At 35.6% G+C, this 15,334-nt stretch overlaps 1 pseudogene; it reads right to left on the reverse strand.

The window, feature by feature from the left end:
- Positions 1 to 7,376: 7,376 nt before the first annotated feature.
- Positions 7,377 to 9,066, reverse strand: LOC149248393 (expansin-A8 pseudogene; annotated as a pseudogene).
- Between the last annotated feature and the right edge of the window lie 6,268 nt (positions 9,067 to 15,334).

Here is a 15,334-nt window from a genome sequence, read left to right on the forward strand (position 1 = left end):
ATACAATCACAAGTGTGCCGGGCAAGCCCACGGCCAACACTTAGAACTTTTACAACGAGGCTAGAAGCCTTTTACAATTCGATACCAATTACCTTTGGTGAGAGCGAGCTCACCCGAGCCTCCAACAACTCTACCAAATCAACTCTGCACCGAATTGCCTTTCACCGTGAACCGTCGTCCTCAACTCAATTCCCGGTTTGAACTGCGCACTTATTCCCTTATCCGCATGAGAGATGCGCACTTCTCTGCGTCCTCTTATCTCTAGATCGATGACCAAGAGGAGAGCGAAGTTCTTGCTGTCCAAATGAGCCTTCTACGCCATGAATATATAGTCATCTCATCATATGACGAAGGGGTGTCACCTCTTTAGGCCGACCCCCAAAATACATACGTTGAAGCCCCTCTCTTTACTTATGGGCAGGTTGGCCCTTGCCTAAGGGCAAGGCCTCCCTACGCCCTTATAAAGTCTTGTGACTCCATCGCATTATCTCCAAGTTTTATGTAAGTGCCCCCAAAACGTCACAGCCGGCTCGTAGGAACGTCGCATACTGCCCGCCCTTTGTCGCACTGCCGTTTGCTGTCGCACGCCCGGTTGTGGTCGCGTTTCTGCTCGTCCGCCGTATGGAGGGGCGCCCGCCCGGGTCGCCCTCCCTTTGCCCGCATCTCCACGCTCAACCGTGCCACACCCTCATCGAACCAACCTTCGTCCACAACTCCGCTGTTATGTCTGTTCGGTTGTCCGCCCATCGGGCGTGGGCCGCCCACGGGTCGCCCGCCCATAGGGCGCGGGTCGCCCTCGGATCGCCCTTTCGTTTCAGCTCGCCCGAGGCTCAACTGTTAACCTGTTCCCCGAGTCGGGTAGTTGCACCCGCGTCCTAACTTGCTGCAGCTCGTCCGCAGCTCGCACTTGTCCGCCGGATATCGCAGCTCGCCCAACTGTTCATCGCTTGCCGTGCACGGGTCGCGGTGCCCGGGGTGCCCGCCCGTCGTGCACGGGTCGCCCGCGGGTCGCCCACCCGGGTCACCCGCCCGTCGTGCACGGGTCGCCCACGGGTCACCCACCCGGGTCGCCCGTCGGGTGAAGGTGCGCCTCTGCCCAAACCGCCAGGGCGTTACAAAAGGGGTCAAGAGCGTTCCTTATCCTACTCAAGGCGCACCAGGTTGTTATCGCCACTGCTGATGAGGATTTTCCACCAGGAAGCGGAGCCCTAGAAATCGGATGTCAAGGAGTTTTTTTCATCAGAACTGGAAATGTGCATTCCTGCTTGTCACGAGGAGGTCAAGGGTTCGGTTCCTGAGAAGCCCACGGCGAGCAAATGGTAGAGTTTGAAGGACGTTTTGTTTAGGAGCTCCAGTGAGGGATAGACTCTAGGTTCTTCTGGGTCCGTCTATTTTCCCTACAAAGAAATCCGAGAAGCATGGGAGTGTTGAGAAATATAAGCAATTGAAACCCCACTAAGAAAAGTTCAAATTCGGGGGAAAGGCACCAGGAGGATTTAAACAGTTGCAATGTCAAATCAAGTTCAGGTAAGAGGCAGGAGGATCGAAGAATTTTACTGCGAATCCTCAATCTAGGGGGAGTTTTACCAAGTATTGTAGGAAGATGTCCATTTCACCTCACGAGCTCCATTATACTGCCAATAGACCACAATTTAATGAGCTGAAGTAAAATACATTCCCCCCTATAGATAGGGTCTGCCTGGGTGTTTGGGCTTCACTTATAAAGGTTATACTACCATGAGTGGATCGACTAGGAGGTTGAACTCTATTTCTTGATCAATTCTACCCAAAATGTGGAATTGGAGCAGGGCACAATGCCCATGCCCATGCCCAATAATGAATGGTTTGTGCCTATTTGCTTTTGTAATTTATAGATTGAAAATTTGATTCTAAGCTTTTTTATGTTTTCATAAATGCAAGCCATTTGATGCCAGTGGATTTTTACTTCTTGAAAATCTAGAAATTAGGCCACATTGAAGAAGCCTAAATTCAAACTGCAATAGTCGTTGCAGATGCTGGTACTAGACAGACAATGTGTGGAGCTAGTTAGAATTAGGACTAATAAAGATCCTGCTACTAGAACTGTGGGGAACGCGTAAAAAATTATCATTTTTAAGCAATTCAGAGGTATTGATGTGTAGTATGTTGAAAGGTGGGTGGGAAATACGCATGATCGGGTCATACCAAACCATGAAAATCAGGGGAAATGCATCGAATATTTTACCGTGGTATCCATGAAAGTTGCAGCTTTCCGGAAGAATAAGCTCAGGTCCATAACTTTTACTATCTTTTTCTCAAATTTCATCTTATCCTCTGTCTCTTCCTCTGTTACATGCCAGCAAAATGGTAGAATCTATTCAAACCATTGATGTAATCATCCCAAATTTTCCTTTTCTAACGAAGGTGTCAAAGGGCTTTCTCTTCATGGTTTGGTCTATTTTAGCCCTTCGTATAGATATTTCTCTTTTTTCAGGATCATTCACAATCTTGAGGCAAGCTCACAACCCAGCAATGTTGGCAGAAGAACTGGGAAATGCCCTCGATGAACAGAGACTGGAAGATGCCATGAAGGGCTACGATCATTACAAGCAACTCAAAGGTTTCCCAAGGAAGTCTCTTATTAGTAAGTTGATAAATGTATTAGCACACTCTGGGTATTCAAAATGGCTCGAGAAGGCCTATGCTGTGGTGCTTTCAATTGTGAAAGAAAAGAAGAAAATACAACTATTTGATCGAGAGGCTCTGACCCAATTGTGCTTGAGGCTCGCATCAACACAAATGTCTGTTCTTGCTCCTACAGTTCTAAGAACATTGGTGGACATGGAGGAATACCTATCTGTCAATTTGGGGAGTACTTTGGGGAGTGCAGTGGTGACCCATATGGTTAAAACATATAAGGGGCTTGTTTAGTTTTTTTTTGTAAGCATAGCAGTACCTTTTATTCATTCATCTATAAACAAGCAGGTTACAAATATTTGGGCTGTTCGGTGACGTCAACTTGCTCATGGAAAACCAGGTATGTTGGTCACGGAATGGGGCCTATTTAGCTTTAGAGATAGTGATTGAAATGTATTAATTTTTTCAAATATGGAAGGGTGGATCCTAGGAAGAGGAGCCATTAGCCATTGCTTTCAATGAAGCCAAATACTGAGGTTTTCAACATTTCCCTCAATGGTTCTTTGGCTTTTGGGATGACTAGAAAGGCGGAAAAACCCTTGAAGCTGATGACTAGAGTGGGGATGAAGGTTGATGCTACTTCAATTACTCTAATGTCCCAAATTTATGAGAAAAATGGCAGGAGAGAAGAGCTGAAGAAACTAAAGGCATACATTAAGCATTAGATTAACACCATCGTAGTCTATCCAAGCCTTTAAATTCTCTCCACCTTTCAAACTCAACACCTGCATTTCATTGGTCAATTTACCATTCTTGGACGACGCAGAAATAGAAGCATTAGAGACTATGCCATCGATTGCTGAATCTACCTTATTGAATGATTTCTATTTATCTATGGTCTTAGCTGATTGGTTGATGATTAGGGCTATGCTTGACAAGAATTCCAGGTATTAAGTGCAGGAAGGACAACTGTTGAATGGCTACGCCCCATTCTCTAGAGGGTGGGCACCGGATACATTTCCTTGGAGTGATGAGGAAGGTGTAAACAGAAAGAGGATTTATATAAGCATTAGTCCTCCCCTCCCACCTCTTGCCTGCAGCGGGCCAAGAGTAGAGCGCAACACTTCGACTGTTGCTAACACATGAAGATTCACGATTACTGTGACCTTGGTCCGATCCTCCTTACAGATGATATGACCCAACAGTCGAACTATTATTATTATCTTATAGGCAATTCTAATTGGATTTGCTGTGCGCTTTTCATTTCGGAAAACTTTATTGGATCCTTTTCCTTGGACGATTTAGAGAGCACCTCAGGCCACCAAAACCACATATCCATTTTGGAAAACTTTGTTGAATGCTTTTCCATGGGTGATTTATCAAATCACAAAAACCGGACTTCGATTTTGGACAACTTTGTTGCATCCTTGGAGATACAGAGAGTGCATCAGGTCACTGAAACCAACCTAAACTTTGTTGGAATCTTTTACCTGGGTGAGTCAGAAAGATCCTTAGGCTACCAAAACTATTATTCCGAGTTATCAAACCTATTATAATTTAAAAGGTAAGACTTAGACTAGTTATGATGATTCATAAACAAGGCGAGGAACTCCTAAGAGACATTAATACTTCAGGCCTTTCATAAATAACGAGTTACCTTTTGAGACTTTTTCCTCTGCGATTTACAGTGAACATATTTTACTCTCACATGCTGTCCAATTGTTTGATAATTCAGCTATATCTTTCATCTTTTGGCTACATGAAAATTTGTAATTTTTTTTTTGCCGGTGAACAAATTTTTGTTAATTCAAACCTTGACTTAGTATCCTATACTAGAGTAAATATGTAGGTGTGTAATAAGTACAGAGTTAGTTTTTGACCTTTGTGCCTCAGCAATTTAAAATTAAAAGACTTTTAAGTTTTAACATGTTATCTATTTGTTTGATGAATTATTTCTGCAAAAAAGATATGAAGTTTTTGGGATATGGCGAAATATTTGTGAGTGAACAAATGATTGTTAATCCAAGACTTGCACCTTGTTAATTCAAAGTTAAGATGTATGTGTCTAGGTTAATCCAAGACTTGCACCTGTTAATTCAAAGTTAAGATGTATGTGTCTAGGTAACTAAAAAGTTATCGTTTGAGCTTTACAACTTTTTAATTTCAAATCAAAACCTTTAATTTTCCTACGTTCCTATTTTTCTTATAATGCTTTTCTGGAAAGAAACATGTGAACATTTTTGAGGTCCCACAAAATATTTCATATTTTAATTTTGGCCTTTTAATCTAGGTTAAAGATGAGGCACAATAAGCTATCACATCATAATGTGCCATTATGTGCCACATTAACACGACATCACGTTCCCAAACTTGATAGACTAAACTCAACTCATTGTGAGAAAAATCCTTTGATTTATTACTTGACTAACAAAATGATTTTGTTTGAGCTTTAGTTCTTATATTTCTAATATATTTTTGACAGAAAATTGCTAAATTTATGAGGTAAGAATTTTATTTATAATTTCATGTAATGGTTGTTTTGAAATTAGAGGAAAAGAAAACATTTTTAGGTATATATTTTATTTTTGTTCTTATATATTTTCTCTTTTGATAAGATTTTATTCTCTCTAAAACTATTTTATTCAAGTTTTAGTTTTTTCCATTTATAGCATAATTTAGGTAGAAAATTGGAAAAATTGAGGTAAAGTTTCAATTTTACATATTCATTGTTTGTTATCATGTAGGAACTTGAAGAAAAGAGTTTTTTTTTTAACCTATAGATTTATCTTTGGTCTCATTTATTTATTAATTTTTGTGTTATACTTTTAGGGTTTTATCATTTAATGTCATGCTTATGTTATAGGATCTTATGTAGATGTTTATTTTCAAGATAGAAGGCAGTAATTACATTACTTGTCATGCTCTTCATTTACATTTTATGGAAATAATATAAATAGATCTTTGTTGTAGTAGCATTTAATAATTTCTTAGGGGCTACATTTTAGCCTATAAGATCCTAATAACGCACTTTAGAAACCTAAATCCTCATATACAAATTCAAAACCTAATCCATAAACCCTGAAAACACAACTTAAAAGCATAAACCCTCATAAACTCATTCAAAAATGTGAACCACAATTATGAACTTAGCTCTAGAAAATTCCATGGTAGGGATTCTACTATGCATGTTGTGTTTTCTTCACCTAATCTTGTGAGTTGAAAACATTCATACAATTATTTTAACTGTTGTGCTCTTTTCCTCAAGTGAAACTAAGGCACGTATGCTAGAAAACATGACAATCTAATTTGATGAGCTCACAGTCTACCATTGCTTTTGTATGCTTCTAGCGTGCCAGTCTAGTCTAATGAAAATGAGTGATTTTAGTTTGTTGTTTGGTCATAGAGAAATCCAGGATTTAATCCCATGCTATGGTTGTAAGATTTGGTATTGAGAATTATTTTTTCAAACCTTCATCAAATTATGCCTTGAAATCTATTTTTGAAAAAAGTTATTGTCTTTTACCCTTTAATTCCCTCCTTTTTGTTTTTTTTGGGTTTAGGGTAATACACATAACATGAATACATATTTTTTTAATATTAACATTGCTTTTGCATTTTTCTACCAATAAACTGCTTTTAAAGTTTCATCAGTTATGCCTTTTAGAATCAATCAAATTGAAGTGTGCAAGCTAATAATAACTTGCAAAATTGAAAACCTTTTATATAAGGTTGAGATTTTCAATCTCATCTCTTTGTTGTTTAGCTTGGGCCAATCCTTGAAATTCAAAAGGGTTTGGGTTCAATTTTTCTGTGGTGCATTGATGACAATTTGATTGAATCTAGTAAGAATACTAATTTTTTATCAATCAAATTGAAGTGTGCAAGCTAATAGTAACTTGCAAAATTGAAAACCTTTTATATAAGGTTGAGATTTTCAATCTCATCTTTTTGTTGTTTAGCTTGGGCCAATCCTTGAAATTCAAAAAGGTTTGGGTTCATTTTTTCTCTGGTGCATTGATGACAATTTGATTGAATCTCATAAGAACACTAATTTTTTATTGTGTTCATGCTCTTACTGATTTAGTCATAGAATTGTTTGAAAATTTTCTTACGCCTTTGAATCATGGCACTCTAAGAAAGGAAATTATTGTTGTTTACACGATTCAATTGGTGTATAACTTTACATTTATTGTTGAATCGAATAACTTTACATTTATTGTTGAATTGAATAGTTTCTATAATACCAAGATTAGAATGAAATGCAACAACTTCTGGTTAGCTTAGGTAAACTACTTTACAAGTTTCCGATCAATGTCAGAGGATCATGCGTAAGTCTGGGAAGTCATCTTCTCACTTTTGTCATTCCCTGAATTTAGACAAATAACACCTGAATTGTTTAGAAATAGTTGAAATTATAATAAAAAGAACGGTCTATTCAAAGTTTAATACGACTTCTTAAGCCCCATAATTAACATGCATTTACCACCTCTAAAAACTATGGGTAGCATGGATTCAACACATCCTGGCGCTTCAATTTTTTTGGTGTTTCTATTCTTACTTTCTTGCGTTCCTTTACGCCTCTTCGTGCAATTGCTAATATAAATATTTTTTTAATTAATTTATATATACACTCATATATGAGATCGCTAGAGCGGGCTGGTTCAAGCGTTATTGCCTGCAACGATGAGCCTTTTATTAGAAGGATGAGCTGAATCCTATCACAATTTTCTGACTAAACCGCCAAATGCCAGCGAGTGCATTCATCTAAATTGTTGAGAGGCGGCGAATGTCTGCCCAAATTGCCAATTAGACGGGGCGACATTGTACATGGTCAGAGTTCTTCCGTTACTTGTGGTGACTTTGAATGACAGATTCTGTCCGTTGAGATACGAATTGCTTTGCCAATTCGCTCCCCAATTCCTCTGCATCTGTTGCCACCCGGTCTTCGACCCTTTTATCCACGCCGCCTTCACATCTCCTCGCCCCCCAACATTGCTAATTAGAACAAGCTCGAAGTAGTTGTGTCCATTTATTGTGAACCGCACTCCTCCATTCTTCTTGCATGGGACCCTGCACCGATTCCATGACCAGGGCCTGTTAAAAATATGCATAATTCAATAGTTTCCAACGCAATTTTCATAATTAAAACTGCGTGTGCATTATGGGGTTATTATATTATCAAAGTTAGCGTAAATATTATATACCTTCTGTACCGAACAGGCACAATCCCGGCCTTGTATTTCGCAATCTGTAGGAAGGCGGGCTGTGACATGTCGAAATGTTGAAGGGGTAAATTGCACCACCCTCCATTGTCATTGGGCAGGGCGTTATTCGGCGGACAAAGATTGGTGGCTGTTACTGTAATCGATCCGCGTCCGCGAAGGCACCATTGAGGAACTTTGGCAGCGTCACACTTTAACTCATAACACGCTCCGCATGTTTGTCCATCTCTGAACAAAGCCGAGCTGACGGCGGCAGTGTTGGTGCCATATCCATTGTTATACAAATTGCCATAGCCGCAAGCACCCCCTGCAACAACAACAACGAATCTCAATCCAAATTATATAAAAAAATTACCATGTCCTTCTTGATAACTGGAGAACGCATTTTTTTACGACGAAGCTCGTTCAGTAACAACCATTTTCATACTCTGAGGGTAGGTTTATACTATGAGGGTAGTAATTGGATTTATAAATTTCGGAATTAAGTAAATATTGGATAGTTGATTTTGAGAATATTTTGGAATTGGATAAGAGTTACTCAAACAAATGGCTTGATTGAATCTATCTATCAAATTTCAAAATATTCTAAAGTTCATAAATTGTCTTTCGCCATATTCATTATATTTTTTTTAAATAATGTTAAACTTTTTAAATTCAAACAATTAACTTAACTACAAAATTCCAAAATATTCTAAGAATGGATTCAGGGTTGATTTCACCATATAAATATTTTTAATTTTTTATTAATATAAAATAATATTATAATTTAATTAATATATTTCTATTAATACAAAATGATATTATAGTTTAATTAATATACCTAATACTATACTTAACCTAACTTAACCACCATAATACCTTAAACCCAATTGGAAAATCCGAGCTCACTATTTTTTGAAAAATCAAAAGTGTGTGGGCCAAAGTAAAAAAAAATTAAATAACCAGCGAACATGCCTTTATCAGCAAGTATAAGAACGACTCTGTACCCAAACTAAGTATATATATATATTTATATAATATTCGAAAAAAGTTTTCTATAACGTGAGAGTATTTTCACTACTCTACCAGGTACAGGAGACCCAAACATTCATCCGAATTTAAATATATATATATATTTACTATATATATATATATATTTTGTGGGAAAATTAACGTCATAATTTGATACCAAACTAAATTTTGAAGCAAGAAACTCACCCATAGTTCCAGAGGCGTCGCTTCCGCTCATAAAGAGATAATTATATCAATTATTGAAAACATATATTTTTTTGTCATACATGATTTACATTTGGAAATATATACGTCAATATGTGACTTGAATAGGTATAAAAACACCCATCACATGAATCTAAGAGAGGAATATTCAACATTTATAAACAAAACATTTGGAAAACAGTTTCTACAAGCTGCTAAAATGGTGCAAAATTTGACTATTTATATTACACATTTGAAAAATGAAGAGGTTCATGTGCTACAAAATACACACTTGCTACAAATTAGGGATGAAGCATCATAGTCTATGTATGATGTTGTGGCATTTATTTTAGTATAAATGAATCTATCCATGACAAAGTTGGATTCGTCCATGCAGGGTATTAATGAAGGTTTATCTGCTAAGATTCATCGACATGTCCCTCATTTGTTAAATCTCCACTGTATAACTCATCGAAAAGCATTAGTAACGAATTATGCTTCTTCTTATTTTAAAGAGTTGCATGCTATTGATAAGTTTGCAAACAAGGTTTGTTAATGGTTAGAGAAATGTACTAAAAGACATGGAGAATTGAAAAAACTAATGGACTTAGTTCAAATCACAAGGCTAAGTCATGGGAAAACTCGTTAAACTCATGTCTGTTTTGCTAAGATATTGGGAGTTAGTGGAGAAAAAAACATATGAGATGAATACAATATTTCAAGTTTAATTTTGCATCCACTTATTTGTAAATGTTTCTATTGAGTTAAATAAACTTAATCAAAAGTTTTAAGAGGATCATGTTGACATTACATTTATTAGAACAACTTTGAATATCACTATTAGCTTGCTTTATAAACAATTTTTGAGAGGCACATTTGAGGCATGTGCAATGCACACATCAATTTTTTTTAAACACAATAGAGAACCCTTGAGTTTGCAAATTGCACATGTATGGTACATGTACATACATTAACATTTGAGAGTTTACCAAAGTTGCAAAGATCATGGACACTAGATGATTACATTATGCCAGGAAAAGGTTTTGTAATAAAGATGATCGACTCTCTAAATGTGAGGTTAACAAATTTATATATTTTAATGCAGTTAAGTTTTTTAGTCCTCCTAATTATTTTGAGGATATGGATGATAGAAACTTTCAAACAAAAATATGACTGACTTGTTTATGTGATAAATTTAGTGTTGGTAACTTGCTATTATGGATAGTGTTAAATGTATGGATGAAATAGATGAATTGATTTGTACTATGTACAAATATTACCCCAAAAACATATGTTTAGATCATGGAATATATGTGGGGGTGAACTTAAATGGTTTGAATATTTCCATGTTTAATGTAGTTATGCCAAACAATTCTCTTATTCTAGTTAGTATAACAATATGTGAAAAAATATTTTCAAATTTAAATTAGATAAAAAATGATGATAGATCAAGAATTTATCTAGAAACCCTCGATATGTTAATGTGTCTTTCTCTGAGTGCACCTCATACTCTAAATGATGTAGATGTGTCTTTCTCTGAGTGCACCTCCTACTCTAAATGAGGTAGATTGTGTATTTCTTTGAGTGCACCTCATACTCTAAATGAGGTAGATTGGAAAGTTATTTATTATGAAAGGACATTGATGACAACTGGAAACCCTCTTCCACTAGGAAAATAGATTCATATCTTTAATGATATAAGATTTAGTAATTTTGAAGAATGTGAATATGTAAGTCTTACTTGTTATTATCAACATTGTCTTATTCTATCAAACACTTGAAAGAACCATTTTGGTAAGTGATGTTTTCCTGTTTTAGGCCATTTGTCGTTTACTTTGTGTTTTATAATATCTCTCAAGTTTTACTATGTTTTATAGTTATCATTTGAATATTTTTGTTTCATATCTCATAAATGCATTTGAGTTGTTTTTTCCTCACATTTTGTTTTATCCAAATTCTATGATTCTTTAAATGGAGATGTTACAAGTTACAACCTTAATGATGCATGACATGAATGTCTATGAGCAAAATCGGAAAGGTAATGTATTTGTTGTGATAATCTACATAGTCAACTGCATACTAATTAAAATGTGAGTATGATTAATATTATAGTCTACAATTTGTGGAATGCATATATTCTAAAATAATTTTTTTTTTTTTTTTTTTGTTTATCATAGTTTTTTGAAAATGGGATTATAAATTAAGTAGTAAGCATTGTATATGAAGACATATTTATATTTTTTCAAGCTTGTATGTGAAGTTTTTCTCAAATATATTGAATTTAATCATTGCTTAAATTTCTGGAACACATTTATTGCATAACATAAATTCATGATAGATGGTTCAAGGACAACAGTTGGAGATACATGGAACAGGATGGGAAGAACCAGTCAAGTATACAAGTTTGCTTGAGGGGCAAAATGTACTATTTCATTTTGAAAATAATTAATACAATTTATAAATTTTGTTATTATGTGAATATGTATTTTCATTTTTGACTATATTATCTATTTGAAGTTGTGAAAATGTGATATTTTTCATTTGCCATATAGTTTAGCCAATTTAAGAAAAATAAATTTGATTAAAAATAAAATATAGAGATAACATACTATTGTTAATATATATATATATATATATAAAGGCTATATGAATATATGCCTTTCTAATTGAAATTAATATTAGTGTTTCAAATTTGATAACTGAACTTATTGATGGAGCTATTTGTTTGGAAATGAAATTTACACTTGATTTAAATTCACAGATGAAAATTATGATTTTAAACATTTCTTACTAAATTTCAATTTATTATTTATTTCATTTTTCTGCATGGCTTTCTTTTAAAATGATTTTTTCCATAAAGATAGTTAAAAAAAATACACGTAACTTTTTAAATCAAAAATCATAACTTTTAAATTATCAAATTAATGGAAATAATTTAAAAGCTGAAAATCAATAGTATAGCGTAATTTAAATAATTAAACATCACGCCTCTGCCAAGAATATTTCCAACGTCATCTATGCTTACGAGTGTGAGCGGGCACTTCCTTAATAAGAAGGCAAAGGGAAATATGCGACGAAGTAGGATTTGTGTACAAAATTAAATTGATTTGCTTAATTAAATATGACTAGCATTTTTGTACGTTTAAATAGTGAGAGCATCTGGAATTTAAACAATAAATATAATGTTGTATCAAAAGATAACCGATAAGACTCACTCCATGCGTGAAAGGGACTTATGACTAGTCAATTGAATTATAAAAATTAATTCAACTTGTATTGTTAGAATAATTTGTATATTTTTGTTTTTAATTGAAATTTAAAATGATTATCTTACTAGTTAATTGAATTATAAAAATCAATTCAATTTGTATGGTTAGAATAATTTGTATATTATTGTTTTTAATCGAAATTCAAAATTATTATTATGAAAGAGTGGAAACATGTCCATGAATAATAATAAATTATTTTTTTATTGAATAGGTATATATGTTAGAAACTTTGAGCATTATTAAAAAGGTGTGAATTATGAGTGTGATTTATGATATATTTTTATTTTTTATTAAACTTTAGTTGAATCATATATTTAATTTGTAACACATCATAACGTATCAGCAGTCAATAGCATATGTATATTAAACATGATCATATAAACAATAATATTGATGAGCATGTAACCATGAGATTAACAATGTATGAACCATAAATTATTCAGATATATAGCAACAATGCATAAATAATTACATCAAATACAAGAGGACATTAGTTGTAAGGTGGAAACCACAAAGGTAAAAACCATTGTCAGCAGATAGCCTTTGTCATCATCTCTTTTATTATGTAAAATGCATTTACATCTAATTCACTGGCCACCACCAGTGTGCAGGCCACCACTAGTGTGCAAGCCACCACTTGCTAATCATGTGATCCACTACTTGCTCCAAACAACAACCATGAAGAACTTTGTAGGCCACCACCTACGGGAAGCCACACTCCCTCTACTTTACAGGGCACCACCTACTGGAAGCCACCACTCCCAATAAGTCTTGCCTAGACACAAATGGACTATCTAGCCACCACAGATGGAAGTGACCACTCCCGCATTCTTAGGCCACCACTTGAATGATTCCACTACACCCTGAATATGCAAGCCACCACTTGCTCATTGAAGGCCCCAACCCTCAACACATCTCATGGACCTCATTTCATCTAATTTCAAACTATGGCCCAAGTACTCTACATACAACAAATCAATGAGCCTCTTTTCATCAAATTTCGTACTGGACTGACACATGCAATAAGCTCATAAACCAAATTCTGAATACATGCACTCCAACATAATCTCTGCAACACAATCTCAATAAATATATCATCCTATCAACTAAAAACAATCTGCTCAATGAAATCAAACCCTACAACATCACCTTATCACAATCTACTTACACACACAACCATCAATAACTCAAAGTAACAGCCATACAAAATATCAATATTGATGCTACAACAATACACTCTGTAATAAAACCATTGCAACACAAATGCATCAACAATATAAACTCATATTTGAAATCTCTATAGCAGCAACTACAACATAATCTCTCCTCTCCATCTTGGTAGCAACTGGGAGCCACAATATGCAACAAAAATCTATTATACATGAAGATCTATTGTAGCTCCATCATCCTCTGAAGTCTGCTCCAAATATAGGCTCTGATAACTGTGCAAACTTGTAGCTTACACTTTCACAATCTCACATTCTCTAACCCATTTTACTTCATTCTCTGGAATTTTATAATTAATAGAAGATGCAAACAATATGGAACACTAAATCTCCTCATATTTGACTTGATCACCTTATAGATGATGGTTAACTCAAGTCGACTCTCTCCATCAAAAACCACAAAATAAAACTAAAGTATATGCCTCTAGAAATCACTAGAATGCGCTAGGAAGGCGACAAATTGAGTCTATACAAGGTAATTCTAGTCCTTCCTTTGATAAAAGTGTTACTAGGAGGGTTAACATAGGTCTAATGAAAGAAACATGAGATATAACACTGGCACTCCATTGGTAACCTGAGTTACCCTTTGTTCAACCCCGAAACTCAGTCAACTCTGCTCCAAAACCTCCTGAACCTGACCATCTACTCATGCAATCATCTCCTAAGCTTGTATATCCTCTGTAAGCTCATATCAAGGCTCTAAACATCATGTCAAGGTATCCAAACTTGTTGACCTTATTCCACTACAATCAACTCCTCAACTGACTCCTTGGGTAGAAACCTAGAACACCTAGATCATGAGGGTCACCACTACTAGGTTGACATCATGAGGACCACTAGGTTGACATTAATGTAAACACCATGAAACACCATGTCCAACATGCTCCCCCTTTAGATTTGATGTCAACATAAAATCACAACACCAAAACTGAATCCAAAATTGACTCAACAACTGGGTCCATAGACAAACACCTCTGTAAAAAAACAAGATCATGAAGGACACCACATTAATGCCATCACCATGAGACTCTGTGAACCAATAGGATCATGAGGACCACCACAAATAGGTTGAAATCATGAGGATCACTACAAATAGGTTGACATCATGAGGATCACCATTACTAGGTTAACATCATGAGGACCACTAGGTTGACATCAATGCCAACACCATGAAATAACATGTCCAACATGCTCCCCCTTTGGCTTTGATGTCAACCTACAACCATAACACCAAAACTGATCTAATGTCATTCTTTGATTTTGGTCGTCACTCTCCCTATTTGACATCAATGAAAAGGGTGAATAAGTATTGTTGAACACTACTAATATTAACTGATGTGAAGATAAAAAAAAATCAAATTCTCGTGCGAACATCAAGCCAACAAACAACATGCCTCCATGCCAACACCATGCCTCTATGTCAATGATACCATGCCATGCTTCCTTCTATTGCTAGGATGAACATACTCTCTGTGAACATGTAATGGGGATGGAAAAGTTTTTTCATATTGTTGTACATAATACCACTATTATTGCCAAACTCTCCTTGTCACATATAAGAGGCCACTCCAGATGGATCAAGGAATAAGACCCAATGATATGAAATGAAAGTAGAGGGATTCATAGACTTATTATATGGCTACAAGAATGATAAAATATGACTTTATAATGCCTCCAAATAGCCAACATATGGCTGAAGCATGACTCCTCACTCATGCATGAACATCACTCATATGACTCAACTAATGACCCATAAGAAAGAGATAATAGTACATGGATACATAATGAATCTAGTAGCCTATACATG

The sequence above is a fragment of the Pinus tabuliformis genome, chromosome 7, assembly GCF_031772625.1.
Source record: "Pinus tabuliformis cultivar Carrire ecotype Pingquan chromosome 7, CPIR1, whole genome shotgun sequence".
Taxonomy (NCBI): Eukaryota; Viridiplantae; Streptophyta; class Pinopsida; order Pinales; family Pinaceae; genus Pinus; species Pinus tabuliformis.